Source organism: Rutidosis leptorrhynchoides, chromosome 2 (genome assembly GCF_046630445.1).
Source record: "Rutidosis leptorrhynchoides isolate AG116_Rl617_1_P2 chromosome 2, CSIRO_AGI_Rlap_v1, whole genome shotgun sequence".
NCBI lineage: Eukaryota > Viridiplantae > Streptophyta > Magnoliopsida > Asterales > Asteraceae > Rutidosis > Rutidosis leptorrhynchoides.
The window spans coordinates 642,910,772-642,934,449 of record NC_092334.1 but is presented as its reverse complement, the minus strand read 5'-3'; positions in this window follow the sequence as shown (position 1 = coordinate 642,934,449).

Sequence of the window (23,678 nt, the reverse complement as noted above, 5' to 3'; positions counted from 1 at the left end):
ACCCTAGCTAGCAAGTAAGGCACACATAAAATTGCAATCCTGGTTCTCTATAACAGCCTGGTTATGCTCTGATACCAATCTGTAACGTCCTCCCAATAGGGTCTGGAAGAAACGTTACTAATATCAAATAAACCAACATATTATAATACGAGAACAATACTAAATGAGAAAATTTAACTTTATTGAGTACGCAGCGGAAAATGAAATGTCGTTACAATAATGGAAATAACGATAAAGTAATTGTTCATATGCAGAAGTAATAAATGCGATATCTCTTGATCCTAAGTCCAAGTAGCATCACATAAGTAGTAGATAAGAAAGCTTGAATCAAACAGCACCTGAGACAAAACATGCTAAAGTGTCAACCAAAAAGGTTGAGTGAAATTCATAGGTTTAACAAAAGTAGTTATCATTGTTTTAGACCACAAGATTTAGTTTGTAACGTTGATCTCCCGCAGGATCAAAAAGTTATGCCAGTGCGTGATATTTAGACTAAACGTTCGTTTTGTTGCCCCGATGATAAGTTGGCAGTACCTTATCACCATGTTTAAATCATTATTAAGTAATACAAAGACATCGCGGTCAAATGTATCGGGGACGTTACTCCCGATAGGCCTACCCCCAATAAATAAGCATGCCGCAGCACTTAAAAATATCACTGTAGGGACTTAGTCGGACATAGCCGGGTATAGCATAGTTTTAGCAGTTGGTACTTGTGTCTAAATTGTAAATAGTAAAAGCAGCATGTGTCTCACCCCAAATAAATTAAATAAGTTTGCTAGCAATAAAGAGTGGGGCTATGAATTCACCTTAGTAAGTAGAGAGAGAGAGTTATTCCTCGGAATAAAGAGTTGAACGAGTGAGCAGGAAAGTCAACCTATTGACATTTAAGAGTAGTTAAGTGTTTTGCCCATGTTTAAGTTTAAGTATGTGTTTAAGTATAGTTTGTTTTACTAAGTTTCTATTCCTAGTAAGTTACTATTTTTATAAAGTTTCTATTTTTAGAAAGTTTCTTATTTTACTAAGTTTCTATGACCAGAGAGTTTCTACTTTTATCAGTGTTTTCCATTTTAGGATACTTTCCGTATTAGATAAGCTTCCAATCACCCCTTTCCCTTCGAATGGCTAATTTAGATCTAGGGGCTTGAGCCATAGGACCCTTTAAATCGGAAATCCAAACTCTCTGCCTAGAATCTCATAGAAATCATTCGTCAAGAAAGTTCGAAGATCTATACATCTCTAATACATATCCCAAAATGTTTTTGTGCTACAATATAAGTAGTAGGTTATAGGTGCTAGTAATAGTAATAGTGTATACATGTTAAGTAGTATTAGGGTTTCATTAATTAGGGTTAGTTAATTAAAGTAGTAATTAATAACTAGGGTTTAGTAATTAATGTCCTAGGGTTTCATAAATGTTTAGAGTTTAATTAATTAGGGTTTAAGAATTATAGTTTAGGTGTAATTAGGGTTTAAGGTTTTAATATGTATATGTATATATAATTCGTATATATATGTATATATATATATATATATATAATATATTTTTTTACATGTATATATGTATATATAAATCTAGGTGTGTTTATGTATATACTTATGAATAACAAGTTTATAATATGAATATGAATTAACAAAGATCAAAGTTTATGTAAATAGTTTAGGGTTTATGTTATACCTTTGAAGATTCAAGATAATTAACAAAGAAAAGATGAACACGATGAAGATGGAAGATCAAAGCCTTGAAAATCTTGAAGAACTCCTTGAAGATTCTTGAAGAACACGAAGAACAAGCTTGAAGATTCGAATACCACAAGAGAGGGAAAGAGAGAGATTGTTTTTGAGAGAGGATTTTGGTGTGATTTGTGAATGAGAAACTAGGAGTCTAGGAGTGTTTATATAGTGCAAGTATTAGAGTGTTAGTCAACATAAGGATGTTCTAATTAATGATTTTATTTTGTTTTATAATTTTTAGTCAACAATAGGTGGTACTAGTTTATAATTAGTCAACATAAGGATGTACTAGTTTATGCTTTATTTTTAGTCAACATAAGGATGTAATATTTTTTTTTAGTCTCATTATTATTACTATTATTATTATTATTATTATTTTTACATTTACTACATGATAAGTATTATTTTCTTTTTACTAATTCATGACTTGTATATATTTAGTTCCCAATTGTTTTATTATTTATATAAATGTCACTTTTTATTTATTACTTATAGGTTATTAGTTATAATATTACATAAATGCATAAATTTTAATTAGCAGTGAGTGTCGACTAACAGTTTATTATTTTCATCTTTTATTAACTTGTCAATTTTTGTACAAAGTTAATTAATATGTTTTCTAACTCTTAACACTTAACAATTGTTGATTAAAGTTTAATCATTAAGTTTTAATTATATTGTTTGGGCTTTTAATATTGGAAAAATATAGAATGGAAAAATGAGGGTCGTTATAACTTGTATTGTATATTATGTAATCTTGAGATACCATAGACACGTATACAATGTTTCGACCTATCATGTCGACACATCTATATATATTTCGGAACAACCATAGACACTCTATATGTGAATGTTGGAGTTAGCTATACAGGGTTGAGGTTGATTCCAAAATATATATAGTTTGAGTTGTGATCAATACTGAGATACGTATACACTGGGTCGTGGATTGATTCAAGATAATATTTATCGATTTATTTCTGTACATCTAACTGTGGACAACTAGTTGTAGGTTACTAACGAGGACAGCTGACTTAATAAACTTAAAACATCAAAATATATTAAAAGTGTTGTAAATATATTTTGAACATACTTTGATATATATGTATATATTGTTATAGGTTCGTGAATCAACCAGTGGCCAAGTCTTACTTCCCGACGAAGTAAAAATCTGTGAAAGTGAGTTATAGTCCCACTTTTAAAATCTAATATTTTTGGGATGAGAATACATGCAGGTTTTATAAATGATTTACAAAATAGACACAAGTACGTGAAACTACATTCTATGGTTGAATTATCGAAATCGAATATGCCCCTTTTTATTAAGTCTGGTAATCTAAGAATTAGGGAACAGACACCCTAATTGACGCGAATCCTAAAGATAGATCTATTGGGCCTAACAAACCCCATCCAAAGTACCGGATGCTTTAGTACTTCGAAATTTATATCATATCCGAAGGGTGTCCCGGAATGATGGGGATATTCTTATATATGCATCTTGTTAATGTCGGTTACCAGGTGTTCACCATATGAATGATTTTTATCTCTATGTATGGGATGTGTATTGAAATATGAAATCTTGTGGTCTATTATTATGATTTGATATATATAGGTTAAACCTATAACTCACCAACATTTTTGTTGACGTTTTAAGCATGTTTATTCTCAGGTGATTATTAAGAGCTTCCGTTGTCGCATACTTAAATAAGGACGAGATTTGGAGTCCATGCTTGTATGATATTGTGTAAAAACTGCATTCAAGAAACTTATTTTGTTGTAACATATTTGTATTGTAAACCATTATGTAATGGTCGTGTGTAAACAGGATATTTTAGATTATCATTATTTGATAATCTACGTAAAGTTTTTTAAACCTTTATTGATGAAATAAAGGTTATGGTTTGTTTTAAAATGAATGCAGTCTTTGAAAAACGTCTCATATAGAGGTCAAAACCTCGCAACGAAATCAATTAATATGGAACGTTTTTAATCAATAAGAACGGGACATTTCAATTATAATGATTATAGAGTTTTATCATGTTCAAGAAGCATGGATAAAATAATTCGATTACTCGAAGTGTGTGAGTGAAGTTATCGTAAATGAATGAAATAAGATAATAGTGATTCGTCGTATCTTTTGACGTTATCACGATTGATCTCCGAAAAGAAAATCTTTGTAATCTATATTGGATTTTATTATTCGACGATTAAGGAAATTATGATCCTCTTCGAATTAATGCGTTAATCCATTTTGATTTCTCTGTCAGATATTTCACTATAAATCCACCTCCTTTGTTTTCTTACAACTCACATCTTCTCAACTCATATTTTAAAGTATTTGTCAATATGCTTCATCCAGTGCTGATTCTTGATATACTCGTCACTTTCATATCTGTCGCTCTTCTTTTTCATCTGCCTCCGGAAGAATCTATTTACTTCTACTATACTCTTGGTTTTATAGTGTTTTTAGTTCTCTCGTGTCTTTATATTGCTATATGCATTGATATATACGGTTTGTGATTTTTGGGTTGTTGTTAGGTTTTATATCTTCCCTTATAATTCAAAGTCCTTGCTTCTTCTATAATCATTATCATCCACAGTTAATGCTCTCTTCTATTTGCTATGATTTATACTCCCATTTCTAGTTCGGAGCTTTGTCCTTTCGTTTCTTCTTCTTGCGATTAAGCACCGCTTTTAATGGTCCAGAATTCGCAGATATAAATTTTGGAATGAACATTGTTAATGTTCTAGGAAGGAAATTGTAATGGCACGATCTTGACTTGTCAAATTACCAGAATACCTCGGAAAAGGCCGAATCATCAAGAAATATTTTCTTGATATTTAGAGATTAAAGAGAATACAAGAGTCGTGTAACATAGCACATGATGACGTTATGATTTGTGAATCATCATGTTCCATTTAGAAACTCAGCATGAATTACTGTAATATAATCACGTTGATCAAGTGTCATTATATTATACTAACTCATGCTTCAGCTCCCAACACTTCTTCAAGAATATTCCTATTTTAAACTCGAATGTTTCAGAATTTAGAAACTAAAATAGTTTCTTTTATGATATAATACAGATAGTGCGAAGAGGTAAATGATTTCAGATAAGAATAATTATAAAAATATCTTCAGAAGTATGGATGATATTTATAATGAAAGATACGATGATATCTTAGAATGTCTAATATCAGAGGATGATGAAGGATATTGTCCGCAGGGGTTTAGAGTCAGGAGCAAGGTATTCATTAATGACTTCAGTAAGTACTGAATCATTTGGATTCTTTGAAGGCAGTTTCAGCCTTTGTGATTTGTCCACAGCCTCCTTCATACTTTGCTCAATCCGTTTTCCAGTTCCAAAGCTTCTCTTTTTCTGAGCTTTGCCAATATACTATCCTTTATCATCTAACTTTTTACTGTTAAGGTCGTTTACAGTTTTTGCTGCTTCATCAGCATTTTTCAAAATTTCGAGAACTGGTTCGCAGTTTAGGGTGTTTTTCAGAAATTTCTTATTCAAAGAATGTAAGTCTTGGAGGTAGACGTTGTGTGTATATGTAATTGTTGATGTAGACATGCTGCGAGGTTTCAAAATACTGATTGCTGATTCTCAATAATTGGTATGGCAATTCTTGTTATAAGGTACGAATGAGTATATGATAGGGTTTCGATAATTATAATGATTTTTTTTTTTGGAAAGTCAAAGATCAGTGAAGTTGTTGGTAAGTTTATTGCTAATGTGGTGAATATAAACGATTCTCCGGTAACGTTGGCGAAAGGGCAACGTATCTATCGAGGTTATAATAAGACTGTTTTGATTGAGAAGTCGAAGTTGACTTGCTGGAGCTGTGACAAAACTGTCTATTTTGAAACGGAATTGAAAAGTTATTTTAGCTAGTAAATGCCAAAGGGTCTAACACGGATACGTGTCGAACTATGACTTGGGTTTTGAGAGTTTTTCAAGTGTATAGCTGTGGGTAACATGTGGTTGGATCATCATCTCGATTGTTCCTTAGTTGAAGTGTCTTCAGGAATTTCGAAGGGTTTGAGCACATATTGTAATCGTTAATACATATGATGTTCTAACACAGTTTTGAAGTCAAAGTATAGCTTTGAAAGATATATGAATCTAAGAGTGATGATACTGGTTATATTTCGAATTAAATTATGCGATTTCAAAATCAGAATATGTAATTGAATTTGAATGAGTATGATTTTTTTGATTTATATGAAAGAATGGATATTGTTGTGAAAATAGGGAGTATAGTTGATGATTGCTGAATCAGTTTCGAAAAATGTAATATATTAATTGTGAATTTATATATCTCTCGGGTATTACCTACCTGTTAAAAAAAATTCACAATTAATATTTTGTACAAAAGAAGTTTATTACAGTCTTTATGAAAATATATGTGTATATTTTCTTTAGATGTAATATAGATTTAATGAGTTAATATTAAATTAAACTCATTTGTTTTATGGTTGGAACTAGAATTGAGTAATCCCTAAAACTTTATAAATTGCATAAGTATTTCTTCAATAATATTGAAATTATGAATCATTACTTTGTTATTTGTTGGTTTTCGTGAAATTCTTGTGAACTTCGCAAGGTACGAATGATGTTATTTGAAAAGTTTCGAGTACATCGATGATGAAAGTGTAAAATCAAACATATATTCGAATAATACACTTGATTTATTATGAATTGGAATTTTATTGAATTGAGACAGAGATTATAATTAACGATGGTTAAGTTGCGAACGAAGGACGTACATCATTGCATATTTGTAATATGAATTAACTGAGTAGTTAAGATTCACACATAATAGCTTAGTACGGGAAGATTTATTATGGTTTAAAAATTTATACATATAAAATATACATATAAATCTTTCGATTGGAAATGAGTTAATACTTCATAACTCATTGATACAATATATCTGTTGTTGATTCGTAATGATGTCTACAATGATTCTTGAACTGACAGAGTTTGTGATGTTACATGTGCTATTGATTCTGACGATACTGATGGCACTGACTGTGTTGATGATGCTACGGTCTTGTTGATGATGTTGGTAAAACAATTCTAGCATGTAAATCGTACACCATTTTCGATCAAAGTTTCTACTCTACCATCTCCGTTCACTCATCCGATTTACGGTCAGAATTAAATAATCTCTAAGATTTTGGAGATTACATAACTGCCGTAGAGATATCTCTTCAATGAAGTTTATGAATTAATACTTCATCGTTTGTTGTTGTTGATATTCCTGGATATTTACAGGGCGTATGACGTTGATGTTTGAGATACAGATTGTGATGTTGCGGTGTGGGATGTGGATGTTGTTGTTGGTGGTGGTGATGGTACTGTTGGTGTTGCTGATGGTGGTACTGTTTATGCTGCTGGTGCTGCTGCTGATGTTTGTAACCTTTGCACCATATTCTCCAAAGCCACTACCCGAGCGCGAAGCTCGTTGACTTCTTCTATTACACCAGGGTGATTGTCGGTTCGGACGAGCAGATAAATAAAATCTAGAATTTGGTGTAGTATGTAATCGTGATGAGATACTCTAGAAATAAGAGAGAATATGGTGTTTTGGATAGGTTCGCCGGTAAGTGCTTCAGGTTCTTCGCCAAGAGGGCAATGTGGTGGATGGAAGGGATCACCCTCTTCTTGTCTCCAATGATTAAGGAGGCTACGAACCCATCCCCAATTCATCCAGAATAGATGATGACTAATTGGTTGATCCATTCCGGTCACACTGCTTTTGGAACTTGAGTGGGATTCCATTTCGGAATCCGAGGGACTTAAACTAATGACGAATTCCATTTCGTACGATTGAATAAAGAATTTTTCGATATGAAATGATTTTCCGGCTATCGGGTGGTATTCTAATTATATAGAGCAAAAGGTTTCGTAGATTACGGAGGAATTTACGGAATATGTCAGGCAAAGTTTACAGTAACAGATACGCTAAGATATGAATTAACAGATACGCTAAGATATGAATTTTGTCTATACACTATTCATGCAATCAATGCAATAAGATGTATCTAGACTAAGAATGATAAGCAGGTAATTTTGGACAAAAATGATGAGCAAAACTTTTAACATGCAGACACGGTCAAAGTCCAGACTCACTAATGCATCCTAACGACTATCAGTTAGACACAATAATATAGACCTGGTTCGCTAAGACCACCGCTCTGATACCAACTGAAAGGACCCGTTCATATACATTATAAACGATTCACAATAGTTGATTACATCGCGAGGTATTTGACCTCTATATGATACATTTTACAAACATTGCATTCGTTTTTAAAAGACAAACTTTCTTTACAACGAAAGTTGACGGCATGCACACCATTTCATAATACATCCAACTATAATTGGCTTAATAATAATCTTGATGAACTCAATGACTCGAATGCAATGTCTTTCAAAATATGCCATGAATGACTCCAAGTAATATCCTTAAAATGAGCTAATGCACAGCGGAAGATTTCTTTAATACCTGAGAATAAACATGCTTTAAAGTGTCAACCAAAAGGTTGATGAGTTCATAGGTTTATCATAACAATCATTTCAATATATTAATAGACCACAAGATTTCCGTTTATAAATATATGTACACTCGCAAGTGTATAAAAGTATTCTATAAGTTGTAGGCACCCGGTAACAAGCCTTAACGTTCATGTTTTACCCTCTAAAAGTACACCAATCAGGTGTGTTATATAAACCTCGAAGTACTAAAGCATCCCATAGTCAGGATGGGGTTTGTCAGGCCCAATAGATCTATCTTTAGGATTCGCGTCTACCGTACATAGACAAGTAGTTTAATGTTACCAAGCTAAGGGTATATTTCTGGTTTAAACCCACGTAGAATTAGTTTTAGTACTTGTGCCTATTTCGTAAAACATTTATAAAAATAGCGCATGTATTCTCAGTCCCAAAAATATATATAAAAGGGAGCAAATGAAACTCACCATACTGTATTTCGTAGTAAAAATACATATAACGTCATTTAACAAGTGCAAGGTTAGCCTCGGATTCACGAACTTATCAATATTGAGATTCAATATTGCAGGAAAGTACGTAGACGCAACGGAGATGATAAACACTAGATTGACCTCACGAGCATACTCATGAACCATACCCATCACCTCCATAGCTATAACCCATAATTTCCTTAGCTTCGACTCATTCAAAAAAACTATTTTGAAATCACTCGGACAGCACTCCGTCGTAATATTTTATGTATACTAATAATATCTTGAAATAATACAGAACAAATATATATATATATATATATATATATATATATATATATATATATATATATATATATATATATAAATCGATTGAGAGAGTTTAGAGAAATATATTTTCAAGTTTCTATGAAATAATGAAACATATTGAATTCTATTTATAATAGATTTTTGAATTATTAAAGTGAATTATTAATGTATGAATTATTAAAGTAAATTATTAAAGTATGAATTATTAAAGTGAATTATTAAAGTATAAATTATTAAAGTGAATTATTAAAGTATGAATTATTAAAGTGAATTATTAAAGTATGAATTATTAAAATAATTATTAAAGTATGAATTATTAAAGTGAATTATTAAAGTTAAAGTAAAGTAAAAGTAAAGTAAAGGTAAAGTTAAAGTATAGTAAAAGTATAAAAACTATGTATGTATAATACGTTTATAAATATATATATAATATTAATTTAAATCGTTAAATATATTTAATGAAATAAAATATAAATATCGTTATATTTATTATACTGGTTAAGTAATGAGTTGTCAAAAGTGATTCTAGATATTTATAAAAGTTATATACGTTTTAATAATAAAGTTCTTTTTAAACTGAAAACGTCTTTGTACGTTTGAAAATAGATTAAGAGAATATTATGGAAACCAATTCTCCACTAACTTTTGTCTAACTTTCGTAAATGACACTTTTTGTTTTTATTTATAAATAGCTTTACAAATTATTCTGAATATCGTTAAGAGGAATAGATTTTCTCAAATCATAGTGGACCTCTCAACAGAGACTTGTAATCATAATTCAATGTTTCTGATAATTCAATCATTTAATATATTTTTTTTAATTTCGTCGAAAATCATATTGAAACAAATACGTTCGTGTAAAGTATTATACGTTTAATACTTTATTAATATTCTCAAGTTATAATATATATATACATATACATATCTATTTATATATAACGGTTCGTGAATAGTCGGAATTTGGTCGAGGTTATAATGAATGTATGAACACAATTTAAAATTCTTGAGATTTAACTTAACAAACTTTGCTTATCGTGTCGGAATAATATAAAGATTAAAGTTTAAATTTGGTCAGAAATTTCCGAGTCGTCACAATTCGTCATGAGTTAAATTAGGTCATGGAACCGAAATTACTTTACCAAAAAGAGGGGCGCATATTTTTGATAATATTTGATTGATTAAAGTGGGATAAAGGCCAAAAAGATTTTTAATTTTATTTTTACCATGTTTTTAAAATTAATATATAAATCTTAAATTAATCAATATATTTAAAATTGTAAATATTTGAAAAATTAATATAAGTTTGTGTGAATTTATAATATGAATTTTTAAATTAAGTTTGGTGTGAATTTTTAATTTTTAAAATATGAATTTTATTTTTATGCATTTTCAATTTTAAGTTTGGTGTGAATTTTTAATATTAATTTTAAATTTTATATTTTAAGTTTGGTGTGAATTTAAAAACAAAAATTTACTTTATCTCATTAAGTTAAAAATATGATTTTTAAAATTCGTCGTAAGTTGAAGACTATGTCGTTGAACCGAAATTACTTTACCCGAGGGAGGGACGAGAACTTTTATTATCATTATTTTTAATCTTATTGAATTAAAGTATGCCAAAAACATTAAAAAACTAAAAAAATCTAAGCTTTTAAAATAATCGCTTGAAAAAGACAAATTTTAAAATTTTGTCGAAGGACGGACTAGGACATCGATCCGAAACGACCTCGTCCTAAATAACAAGGGAAACAAAATTTTAAAATTAATTACTTAATTGTTTTAATTAGTATAAGATATATTTAAAAAAAAAAATACAAACTCCGCGACTCGCGGAGTTTGATGGGTTAAGCACCGCGACTCGCGGAGGGACCGAAATACAGAAAAAAATAAAACGCAAAAAACTGATCAGTTGAACGCCACAACACACAAAACACTGCGATAAAACCCGCAAAAAACCCGAAAAAACACCCCCAAATTCACAATTTTTGACCGTTAATCATCAAATCTTTTACTAAAATCATGTTGAGAAGGATGCTATCAAGGAATTACTCAAGAAAAACGGTAAATTTCTACACCTAAACACCATTTAATCCGAAAATTAGTGTTCTTGAGCAATTTTTTCCCCAATTTGATTTTGATGCTTTTTAGTGTAATTATGCTTAAATTGTTTATGTATTATGCTTGTATAACCTAGATTGATGCTATTTAACATGATTAGAAGCCTTAAACTTCAAATTTTGAGTAATCTAGGGTTTGTGTTCTTGAGCAATTTGGGGCTTTTTGATATAAACAGGTTATGGCCGATTTTTGTCATGAATTGTTGCTAAATTAAGTAGTGTAACATGTTTAGGTAGTTAAATGATCCAAACTTTGAGCCTAAACATGATTTTGAGAATTAAAGTGGACTTTTTCAAGTCTAAAATTCATGAACTTGATTTTTGAAAGATAATGCCATTTGAAACTTGTTTAATTGCTAGTAATGATTATTTTGACATGTTATTTGAGTTGAATGCTTATGAACTTGGCAAACATTTTCGTATATGCTTATTTGAAAAAGTGTAGATTTGATGAAAATATGAAAATGAGCTTAAGTTTGATATAAATTGATCATGTCATTGTAATTATTTTGATTGATGATTTTGCTGACACTAATGCATATTTGGATGCACAAAAATTGTGTTTGATGTGTTTTGCAGACTGAAAGGGGTGAATCTTCATCCCAAGCTCGCAATGCTCCTGCTAAGAATACGGAACAACAAGAGGTGGATAACTACTACAAACAAGACATACCTCATCCAGTCATGACATTTTCTGATATGCACTTGGAAGATTTGCACCCGAACCTGAGATTTGACAGACTTTGGATAGATTATCCAAAATACCAAAGGGGTTTGCATACTCTTCATTCTAAAGCTGTTGAGGTACCTAGGGTCATAGAATGGGGACCATTAGAAGCTGTAGAATTGGCCGGGCCAATTAGGGAATTACTTGCACAGAGGTATGGTAATTCTACTTTTAACGATTGGGTACGGTTATTCAACATGCGTAGACCTGTATATAAAGTATGGTGTGAAGAATTGTTGTGTAGTATAGAATTAAATGATCGGGTAGCTAGTTTATCCGATCGATCTTTTATTAGATTTTTGTTAGGAGGTTCGATGCGCCACATGTCTTTACTAGACATGGCTCAGGCTTTACGTATATATACGCCTGAGGAGTTAGCATCTGCCGATTGTAGAGGGTTGATATTGAACGGTAGGAAGATAGACGAAAATTTTGATACGCATGGTGTATGGAGTCAAATGACTAGCCATCACCGATTTAAAGGGGGAAATTACTCTTATTTGGATATAGATCGAGCTGAATTAAGAGTAATTCATAGGTTTTTAGCCAATTCGATTACACAAAGAGGTAAGAATAAGGAAAAGGTAAATGAACAGGATTTGTTTTACCATATGTGTATTCGAGATCCACAAAGCACTGTAAGTATACCTTATTGTGTGGGTTATTATTTATCAGCTATGGTTAGGGGGATGAGACCGCATAGCATAATAGGAGGTGGTATATTTATTACTTTGATTGCTGAATATCTCGGTGTGGATATAAGTCGGGGGGGATTATTAGTCGAAGAACCAGAACCCCGCGATACAATAGGTTTAAATGTATACCATGGTGCGAAAGTTTTGAAGAGGCGAAATAACGCCGCAGTACAATACCATGGTAGACATCCACAGGTTGAGAGAAACCAACAGCAAGGTAATGTAGGAGGGGGAAATGAAATGGCAGAAATGCAAAGGTTTATAGCTTCACAAGAGTATGAAAATGCTAGACATAGAGCATTTGAAGATTGGCAAGTTCATCAAAACCAAATCATAGCTTATTGCCAACATATAGGTAGAAACTATATTCCTACTCCATCGCCCATATTCCCTCCCTGGTCTATAGAGATTCAACCACCGTATCCTACGTATAACCCAGCCGAAGCATTTTATAGCACCTATGGTTATGCATGGAACCCCTACTGGTATCAGTATCATCCCTAGTCTACTTAGTTTTATTTATTTTGTAATTTGTAATGTTGATACGTTTAATACTTATTTAATATTGTAATAGTTTTTATAATTTTCTAACTTTTATTCTTAGATTTTAATAATTTTTGAATGTGGGGTAATATACCAAACTTCAAAAATATGTATATATGTATGCAGTTTATCTTATGTACACAACAGGGTAAAACAACGCATTTTCAAAGACTGGCATTAAGTTTAGCAAAAGCAACTAATTTTGACGACAAGATGCAAAATATATGTGAAATAACAACAAGACGGAATGAACAAATGATATGCACCATTTATCATTCAGCAAGCAAACACAAATATGTTTGGAAACTTTGGTAAAATTTAATCATTTTCACACAAATCACCCTCAATAATTTAAATTGTTACTGATTTCTTGCAAATGAGGGCATTGCAAGATCTTAAGTGTGGGAAGGGGTTAAATCCTTTCGGATTTTAAAATTTTTATCTTAAACACTGGGTTACCATTAAAAATACTAGTAAAGCAGTAGTTGTATTAGAATCTAGTGCTCTCTGATAATAAAGAACAGCCATAGTCTTATATACTGACTACCCAATTCTAGTAAAATTTTTCAAAATTTTCAATTAAATGAACTCAAAATCATGTTTATACATATTTATGAACGATAAAACTAGGTTTTAACACCGAAATTATTGTTACCTCGGAAAGGACATAAATTGAGAAACAAACCAAAATGTTAAAATTCATTTAAAATGGAATAGAGGACAATAAAAAGGAAAATAAAAGCCAAGTGTGGGAAAATTTACCAAGTTATCTTAAACATATGTCACATATATCGGTAACAAATAACTGAAAATACTTTTGCTTTGGACTAAACTAAACTATTTTACCCGATGAAAGAAAAGAAGAGATGGATCTACACGATGAATCAATTCCATCATTAAAAGGAAGTAAAGTCTTCCGAAAAAGAAACGCGCTTCTTGATTTAGGTCAGGAAGTTGTCGTCCAGACCAGCTGTAGGTTGACGAAAAACCTAGAAAAGTCATCACTAAAATCAGCAGGAAATCCACGGACCTCGGCATTAAACAGGGTCGCCAAGTGGTCAGATTTATCCTAACCATGAGAAGGATTTATCTCGTACAATGGGGGGCACCATGCAAATTAGCTGGATAAGACTAATTAATCAGATCCCCAGAAAGGATAATCTCCTTAAAAGATCAAAAATCAGCTTTTAAGCCTGATATTACTCAATCCTTGAGATTGACCTTAAAGATTGAGAATTCAAACTCATGGAATTCAATGATATCTAAACTCGAGCTTGAACGAGAAAATATTTTGATCAAAATTACAAACCGATTTGTTTTCTGAAAACCCATTTTTAATGCGTTCATTACCATTGAACGTAAAATCCTAGGAATTCACCTGGAATTCATTAGGTCACCTGAACCAAATCGGGTGTCAACCGTAAGAACGGTGGTTGCATAGCATGGTCAAAGACAGGACCTTGTGCCAGACCGGAAAATTATAAGGGTGAGCTTTACTATTGCTCCTACAAAGGATAGTACTTGCGTCCGACATGTTATAGACCATAATTAAAAGCATGTCAGGGGACATTGCCTTAACAGTTGCTTGTTCAACGCTTTCCTTTACAACCGTACGGTAGTTTACCGAAAGGTAATATACGGGATAAGTAAACTGGACGTGTTGCTTTCCTAATACAAGGTTAGCAAGTGGGTGACACAAAACCATAAGTTTTGAGCTAAAATTTTCAAATATGAAACCCACCAAACCCACAAAAATAATTTGCAAACACCGGTGAAGGGTTATTCCAGAAAACTTATCTAGGGTAAAAAACTAGATTTAATTTTCAAAAGATCAAATGTTTTCATAAAGATCCAATTTCCTTAATGGATCTAAATTTTTATAGTCATGTGAGACTGTAAACCATATCGTTACTACCATTGTTTATACCGCCGTATAGAAGTCACTGATGTACAAAGTTTGAAGAATAAAGAAGTGATTCTAGTATTTCAAGACGATATTGCTTGAGGACAAGCAACGCTCAAGTGTGGGAATATTTGATAATGCTAAAAACGAACATATATTTCATAGCATTATTCCCCAAGAAAGACAAGCTTTTAGTTGCAATTGTTCTATTTACAAGTGATATTCGTTTAAATATTAAAAGGTGAAGACGAAAGACAGATTCGACGAATTGAAGACGCAAACGACCAAAAAGCTCAAAAGTACAAAATACAATCAAAGAGGTTCCAATTATTGATAAGAAACGTCTCGAAATTACAAGAGTACAAGATTCAAAACGCAAAGTACAAGATATTAAATTGTACGCAAGGATGTTCGAAAATCCGGAACCGGGACCAGAGTCAACTCTCAACGCTCGACGCAACGGACTAAAAATTACAAGTTAACTATGTATATAAATATAATATAATATATAATTAATTATATTAATTATATATATATTATATTTATAAAATAAATAATCGGCAAACAAAGAGCCAAATGTGGGTGAGCTGTAAAAACGATCTCCGCGACTCGCGGAGTTTGAAGAAGAAAAGGGCCGCGAGTCGCGGAGCCCCAAATATTGAAACTGCCTATAAAGCTCGCGCATTCTGATCGTAAAAATCATCCAATATATCCATCCATCTATATACGTTATATTTATATTTATAATTTATATTTTAATTTTAATTTTAATTTTAATTTTAATCCTAATAATAAGGGTATGTTAGCGAATGTTGTAAGGGTGTAAGTCGAAATTCTGTCCGTGTAACGCTATGCTATTTTTAATCATTGTAAGTTATGTTCAACCTTTTTACATTAATGTCTCGTAGCTAAGTTATTATTATGCTTATTTAATCCGAAGTAATCATGATGTTGGGCTAAAAATATTAAAATTGGGTAATTGGGTTTTGTACCATAATTGGAGTTTGGACAAAAGAACGACACTTGTGGAAATTAGACTATGGGATATTAATGGGCTTTATATTTGTTTAACTAAATGATAGTTTGTTAATGTTAATATAAAGATTTACAATTGGGCGTCCCTATAAAATATCATATACACTCGATCGGACACGATGGGCGGGGTATTTATATGTACGAATAATCGTTCATTTAACCGGACACGGGAATGGATTAACAGTCACTAGAATTATTAAAACAGGGGTGAAATTATGTACAAGGACACTTGGCATAATTGTTAACAAAGTATTAAAACCTTGGGTTACACTCAGTCGACATCCTGGTGTAATTATTAAACAAAGTATTAAAATCTTGTTACAGTTTAAGTCCCCAATTAGTTGGAATATTTAACTTCAGGTATAAGAATAATTTGACGAGGACACTCGCACTTTATATTTATGACTGATGGACTATTATGGACAAAAACCAGACGGACATATTAAATAATCCAGGACAAAGGACAATTAACCCATGGGCATAAAACTAAAATCAAAACGTCAAACATTATGATTACGGAAGTTTAAATAAGCATAATTATTTTATTTCATATTTTATTTCCTTTATTTTATATTTAATTGCACTTCTAATTATCGCATTTTATTTATTGTTATTGTATTTAATTGCACTTTAATTTTCATACTTTTTAATTATCGCAAGTTTATTTTATCGCACTTTTATTTATCGAAATTTCATTATCGTTATTTACTTTACGCTTTAATTTAAGTCTTGTATTTATTTTTAATATTTTACATTTGGTTTTAACTGCGACTAAAGTTTTAAAATCGACAAACCGGTCATTAAACGGTAAAAACCCCCCTTTATAATAATAATATTACTTATATATATATTTGTATTTTTATAAAAGTAAACTAATATAGCGTTAAGCTTTGTTTAAAGATTTTCCCTGTGGAACGAACCGGACTTACTAAAAACTACACTACTGTACGATTAGGTACACTGCCTATAAGTGTTGTATTAGAATCTAGTACTCTCTGATAATAAAGAACAGCCCTAGTCTTATATACTGACTACCCAATTCTAGTAAAAATTTTCAAAATTTTCAATTAAATGAACTCAAAATCATGTTTATACATATTTATGAACGATAAAACTAGGTTTTAACACCGAAATTATTGTTACCTCGGAAAGGACATAAATTGAGAAACAAACCAAAATGTTAAAATTCATTTAAAATGGAATAGAGGACAATAAAAAGGAAAATAAAAGCCAAGTGTGGGAAAATTTACCAAGTTATCTTAAACATATGTCACATATATCGGTAACAAATAACTGAAAATACTTTTGCTTTGGACTAAACTAAACTGTTTTACCCGATGAAAGAAAAGAAGAGATGGATCTACACGATGAATCAATTCCATCATTAAAAGGAAGTAAAGTCTTCCAAAAAAGAAACGCGCTTCTTGATTTAGGTCAGGAAGTTGTCGTCCAGACCAGCTGTAGGTTGACGAAAAACCTAGAAAAGTCATCACTAAAATCAGCAGGAAATCCACGGACCTCAGCATTAAACAGGGTCGCCAAGTGGTCAGATTTATCCTAACCATGAGAAGGATTTATCTCGTACAATGGGGGGCACCATGCAAATTAGCTGGATAAGACTAATGAATCAGATCCCCAGAAAGGATAATCTCCTATCAAAAATCAGCTTTTAAGCCTAATATTACTCAATCCTTGAGATTGACCTTAAAGATTGATAATTCAAACTCATGGAATTCAATGATATCTAAACTCGAGCTTGAACGAGAAAATATTTTGATCAAAATTACAAACCGATTTGTTTTCTGAAAACCCATTTTTAATGCGTTCATTACCATTGAACGTAAAATCCTAGGAATTCACCTGGAATTCATTAGGTCACCTGAACCAAATCGGGTGTCAACCGTAAGAACGGTGGTTGCATAGCATGGTCAAAGACAGGACCTTGTGCCAGACCGGAAAATTATAAGGGTGAGCTTTACTATTGCTCCTACAAAGGATAGTACTTGCGTCCGACACGTTATAGACCATAATTAAAAGCATGTCAGGGGACATTGCCTTAACAGTTGCTTGTTCAATGCTTTCCTTTACAACCGTACGGTAGTTTACCGAAAGGTAATATACGGGATAAGTAAACTGGACGTGTTGCTTTCCTAATACAAGGTTAGCAAGTGGGTGACACAAAACCATAAGTTTTGAGCTAAAATTTTCAAATATGAAACCCACCAAACCCACAAAAATAATTTGCAAACACCGGTGAAGGTTTATTCTGGAAAACTTATCTAGGGTAAAAAACTAGATTTAATTTTCGAAAGATCAAATGTTTTCATAAAGATCCAATTTCCTTAATGGATCTAAATTTTTATAGTCATGTGAGACTGTAAACCATATCGTTACTACCATTGTTTATACCGCCGTATAGAAGTCACTGATGTACAAAGTGTGAAGAATAAAGAAGTGATTCTAGTATTTCAAGACGATATTGCTTGAGGACAAACAACGCTCAAGTGTGGGAATATTTGATAATGCTAAAAATGAACATATATTTCATAGCATTATTCCCCAAGAAAGACAAGCTTTTAGTTGCAATTGTTCTATTTACAAGTGATATTCGTTTAAATATTAAAAGGTGAAGACAAAAGACAGATTCGACGAATTGAAGACGCAAACGACCAAAAAGCTCAAAAGTACAAAATACAATCAAAGAGGTTCCAATTATTGATAAGAAACGTCTCGAAATTACAAGAGTACAAGATTCAAAATGCAAAGTACAAGATATTAAATTGTACGCAAGGACGTTCGAAAATCCGGAACCGGGACCAGAGTCAACTCTCAACGCTCGACGCAACGGACTAAAAATTACAAGTTAACTATGTATATAAATATAATATAATATATAATTAATTATATTAATTATATATATATTATATTTATAAAATAAATCGTCGGCAAACAAAGAGCCAAATGTGGGTGAGCTGTAAAAACGATCTCCGCGACTCGCGGAGTTTGAAGAAGAAAAGGGCCGCGAGTCGCGGAGCCCCAAATATTGAAACTGCCTATAAAGCTCGCGCATTCTGGTCGTAAAAATCATCCAATATATCCATCCATCTATATACGTTATATTTATATTTATAATTTATATTTTAATTTTAATTTTAATTTTAATTTTAATCCTAATAATAAGGGTATGTTAGCGAATGTTGTAAGGGTGTAAGTCGAAATTCTGTCCGTGTAACGCTACGCTATTTTTAATCATTGTAAGTTATGTTCAACCTTTTTACATTAATGTCTCGTAGCTAAGTTATTATTATGCTTATTTAATCCGAAGTAATCATGATGTTGGGCTAAAAATATTAAAATTGGGTAATTGGGTTTTGTACCATAATTGGAGTTTGGACAAAAGAACGACACTTGTGAAAATTAGACTATGGGCTATTAATGGGCTTTATATTTGTTTAACTAAATGATAGTTTGTTAATGTTAATATAAAGATTTACAATTGGGCATCCCTATATAATATCATATACACTCGATCGGACACGATGGGCGGGGTATTTATATGTACGAATAATCGTTCATTTAACCGGACACGGGAATGGATTAACAGTCACTAGAATTATTAAAACAGGGGTGAAATTATGTACAAGGACACTTGGCATAATTGTTAACAAAGTATTAAAACCTTGGGTTACACTCAGTCGACATCCTGGTGTAATTATTAAACAAAGTATTAAAATCTTGTTACAGTTAGGTCCCCAATTAGTTGGAATATTTAACTTCAGGTATAAGAATAATTTGACGAGGACACTCGCACTTTATATTTATGACTGATGGACTGTTATGGACAAAAACCAGACGGACATATTAAATAATCCAGGACAAAGGACAATTAACCCATGGGCATAAAACTAAAATCAAAACGTCAAACATTATGATTACGGAAGTTTAAATAAGCATAATTATTTTATTTCATATTTTATTTCCTTTATTTTATATTTAATTGCACTTCTAATTATCGCATTTTATTTATTGTTATTGTATTTAATTGCACTTTAATTTTCGTACTTTTTAATTATCGCAAGTTTATTTTATCGCACTTTTATTTATTGAAATTTCATTATCGTTATTTACTTTACGCTTTAATTTAAGTCTTGTATTTATTTTTAATATTTTACATTTGGTTTTAAGTGCGACTAAAGTTTTAAAATCGACAAACCGGTCATTAAACGGTAAAAACCCCCTTTATAATAATAATATTACTTATATATATATTTGTATTTTTATAAAAGTAAACTAATATAGCGTTAAGCTTTGTTTAAAGATTTTCCCTGTGGAACGAACCGGACTTACTAAAAACTACACTACTGTACGATTAGGTACACTGCCTATAAGTGTTGTAGCAAGGTTTAAGTATATCCATTCTCTAAATAAATAAATATCTTGTGTAAAATTGTATCGTATTTAATAGTATTTCCTGCTAAAATTTAATAATATTTTATACCCCTTAGCTTTAACATCAACCAACCTTTACGAAAATCTCGAGTACCTCTACGAAAAGCAAAAAGAAAAGAATGAGCGATATGAGAAGTTTATGAAAGAGTCTCTCGACTCTCAAACCCAAAGGCTAGAGAAACTTGTGAAGGATAACATGGAAAAAGTGATCAAGCAATTTGAGGAAGAGAAGAAGAAATATGAAGACTACTTCAATCTTAATATTTCTTAGTTATTTTTCCATTTTCCATCGATGTAAAGGCTATGCCTTAAACTATTTCATTTTTTCATTCTCGTGTATTAAAAGGCTTATTTAACGCCTCGTTCCTTAATAATATAAAGTGTTTTATGTATATCATGTGTTACGATAAAACTGTTCATGTTCCATTGAGAAATGGAAAGACTCTCATCATCCAAGGTGAAAAGAGTGGTTCCAATCTCAATATTATCTCATGTATCAAAACCTACAAATACTTTATGAAAGGTTATCCAGCTATTCTAGCCCACGTTAAGATGATTGAATCGAAAGAGAAGTGCATTGAAGATGTACCAGTGGTTAGAGACTATCCCGATGTGTTTCCCGAAGATCTTTCTAGTCTTCCACCTCCTCGACAAGTTGAATTCCAAATTGATTTAGCTCCCGGTGCTGCTCCTGTTGCTAAAGAACCATACCATTTAGCACCTTCTGAAATGAAGGAACTTTCCAATCAGCTCCAAGAACTATTGGATAAAGGTTTCATTCGTCCAAGCTCGTCCCCATGGGGAGCTCCTATCTTGTTTGTTAAAAAGAAGGATGGTACGTTAAGGATGTGCATTGATTACCGCGAACTTAACAAGCTTACTATCAAGAACCGTTATCTATTGCCACGTATTGATGATCTATTTGACCAACTTCAAGGGTCAAGTGTTTATTCAAAGATTGATTTAAGGTTCGGTTATCACAAACTTAAAGTCAAGGAATCTGATATTCCTAATACTGTTTTTCGCACTCGTTATGGGCACTATAAATTCTGTGTCATGCCTTTTAGTTTAACTAATGCTCCTGCCGTGTTCATGGATCTCATGAATCGTGTTTGTAAACCGTATCTTGACAAATTTGTCATCGTGTTCATTGACGACATCTTGATCTATTCGAAGAGTGAGAAAGTGCATGAGCAACATTTGCGCATGATTCTTGAACTCTTACGAAAGGAACAACTTTATGCTAAATTTTCTAAGTGCGAGTTTTGGCTCAAAACCGTAAAATTTCTTGGACATGTTGTTGATAGAAACGGAATACATGTCGATCCAACTAAGATTTCTGCTATTCAGAACTGGGAGATACCAAAGACTGCGAAGCATATTCGTCAATTTTTGGGATTTGCCGGTTACTATCGAAGGTTCATAAAAGATTTTTCTCTCATTGGTAAACCTCTTACAAAGCTGACTCAATAAGGGAAGAAATTTAAGTGGTCCGAAGAACAGGAATCTGCTTTCAAGATTCTGAAGGAGAAGTTGACCACAACCCCGATTCTATCTTTACCTGAAGGTACTAATGACTTCGTTGTTTACTGCGATCCCTCAAAGCAAGGCTTTGGTTGTGTTTTAATGCAACGTGAAAAGGTTATTGCCTACGCATCTAGACAGTTGAAGAAACATGAAGAGAACTATACCACACATGACCTTGAGTTAGGTGTCATGGTATTTGCATTGAAGATATGGAGACATTATCTATATGGTACTCACTTTACAGTGTACACTGACCATAAAAGTCTTCGACACATCTTTGATCAAAAACAGCTGAATATGAGGCAAAGCCGATGGCTCGAGTTACTGAACGATTATCAGTGTGAGCTAAAATATCATCCCGGCAAGGCAAATGTAGTTTCCAATGCTCTTAGTCGAAAAGATGATGTTAAACGCGTTCGTGCTCTAAATCTAAAAATCAAATCGAATCTTATATCACGAATCTGTGAAGCTCAATTGGAAGCTATTAAACAGACACTTATCAAAGGTGAAAGACCTATAGGTTTTGAGAACCAACTTTAAGTGAAAGTTAATGGTACACGGTACTTTGGCAACAGAATTTGGGTTCCTCGCTTCGGAAATCTCCGCGAACTAGTCTTGGATGAAGCACATAAGACTAGGTACTCTATTCATCCCGGTTCCAGTAAGATGTATCACGATGTGAAGCAATTCTACTGGTGGCCTAATATGCAAGCCGACATTTCTACTTATGTTAGCAAGTGTCTTACTTGTTTGAAAGTCAAGGCCGAACATCAAAAGCCTTCTGGTCTGTTGACACAACCTGGTATTCCGCAGTGGAAGTAGGAGTGCATCACTTTGGACTTCGTTACTAAGTTACCTAAGACTTCGAACGGTAACGATACTATTTGGGTCGTAGTTGATCGTCTTACTAAATCTACACATTTCATACCAATCAAGGAAACCGAAAAGATGGAGAAATTATCACAGCTTTATATTAAAGAAATTGTCTCACGTCAAGGAGTTCCTATCTCGATTATTTCTGATCGCGACAGTCGATTCGTTTCAAGATTCTGGAAAACTTTACAATATGCTCTTGGAACTCAACTCGACATGAGTACAGCCTATCATCCGCAAACTGATGGTCAGAGTGAACGAACTATCCAAACCATGGAGGATATGCTACGTGCTTGTGTAATCGATTTTGGAAAAGGTTGGGATAGACATCTACCTTTGGTCGAATTTTCTTACAACAACAGTTATCACTCCAGTATTAAAACTGCACCTTTTGAAGCTTTATATGGACGGAAATGTAGATCCTCTTTGTGTTGGGATGAACTCGAAGACAGACATTTAACTGGTCCCGAAATCATTCATGAAACTACCGAAAAGATCGCTCAGATTAAGCAACGATTAGAAACTGCCCGTAGCCGACAAAAGAGCTATGCCGATAAGAAACGAAAGGATATAGAATACCAAGTTGGAGATAAAGTCATGTTGAAAGTATCCCCTTGGAAAGGTGTTATCCGTTTTGGTAAACGAAGCAAACTCAGTCCATGATATGTTGGACCTTTCACGATCACTCAAAGAGTCGGTCCCGTGGCGTACCGATTAGAACTTCCAACTGAACTTAGCCAAGTACATGATATGTTTCATGTCTCGAATCTTA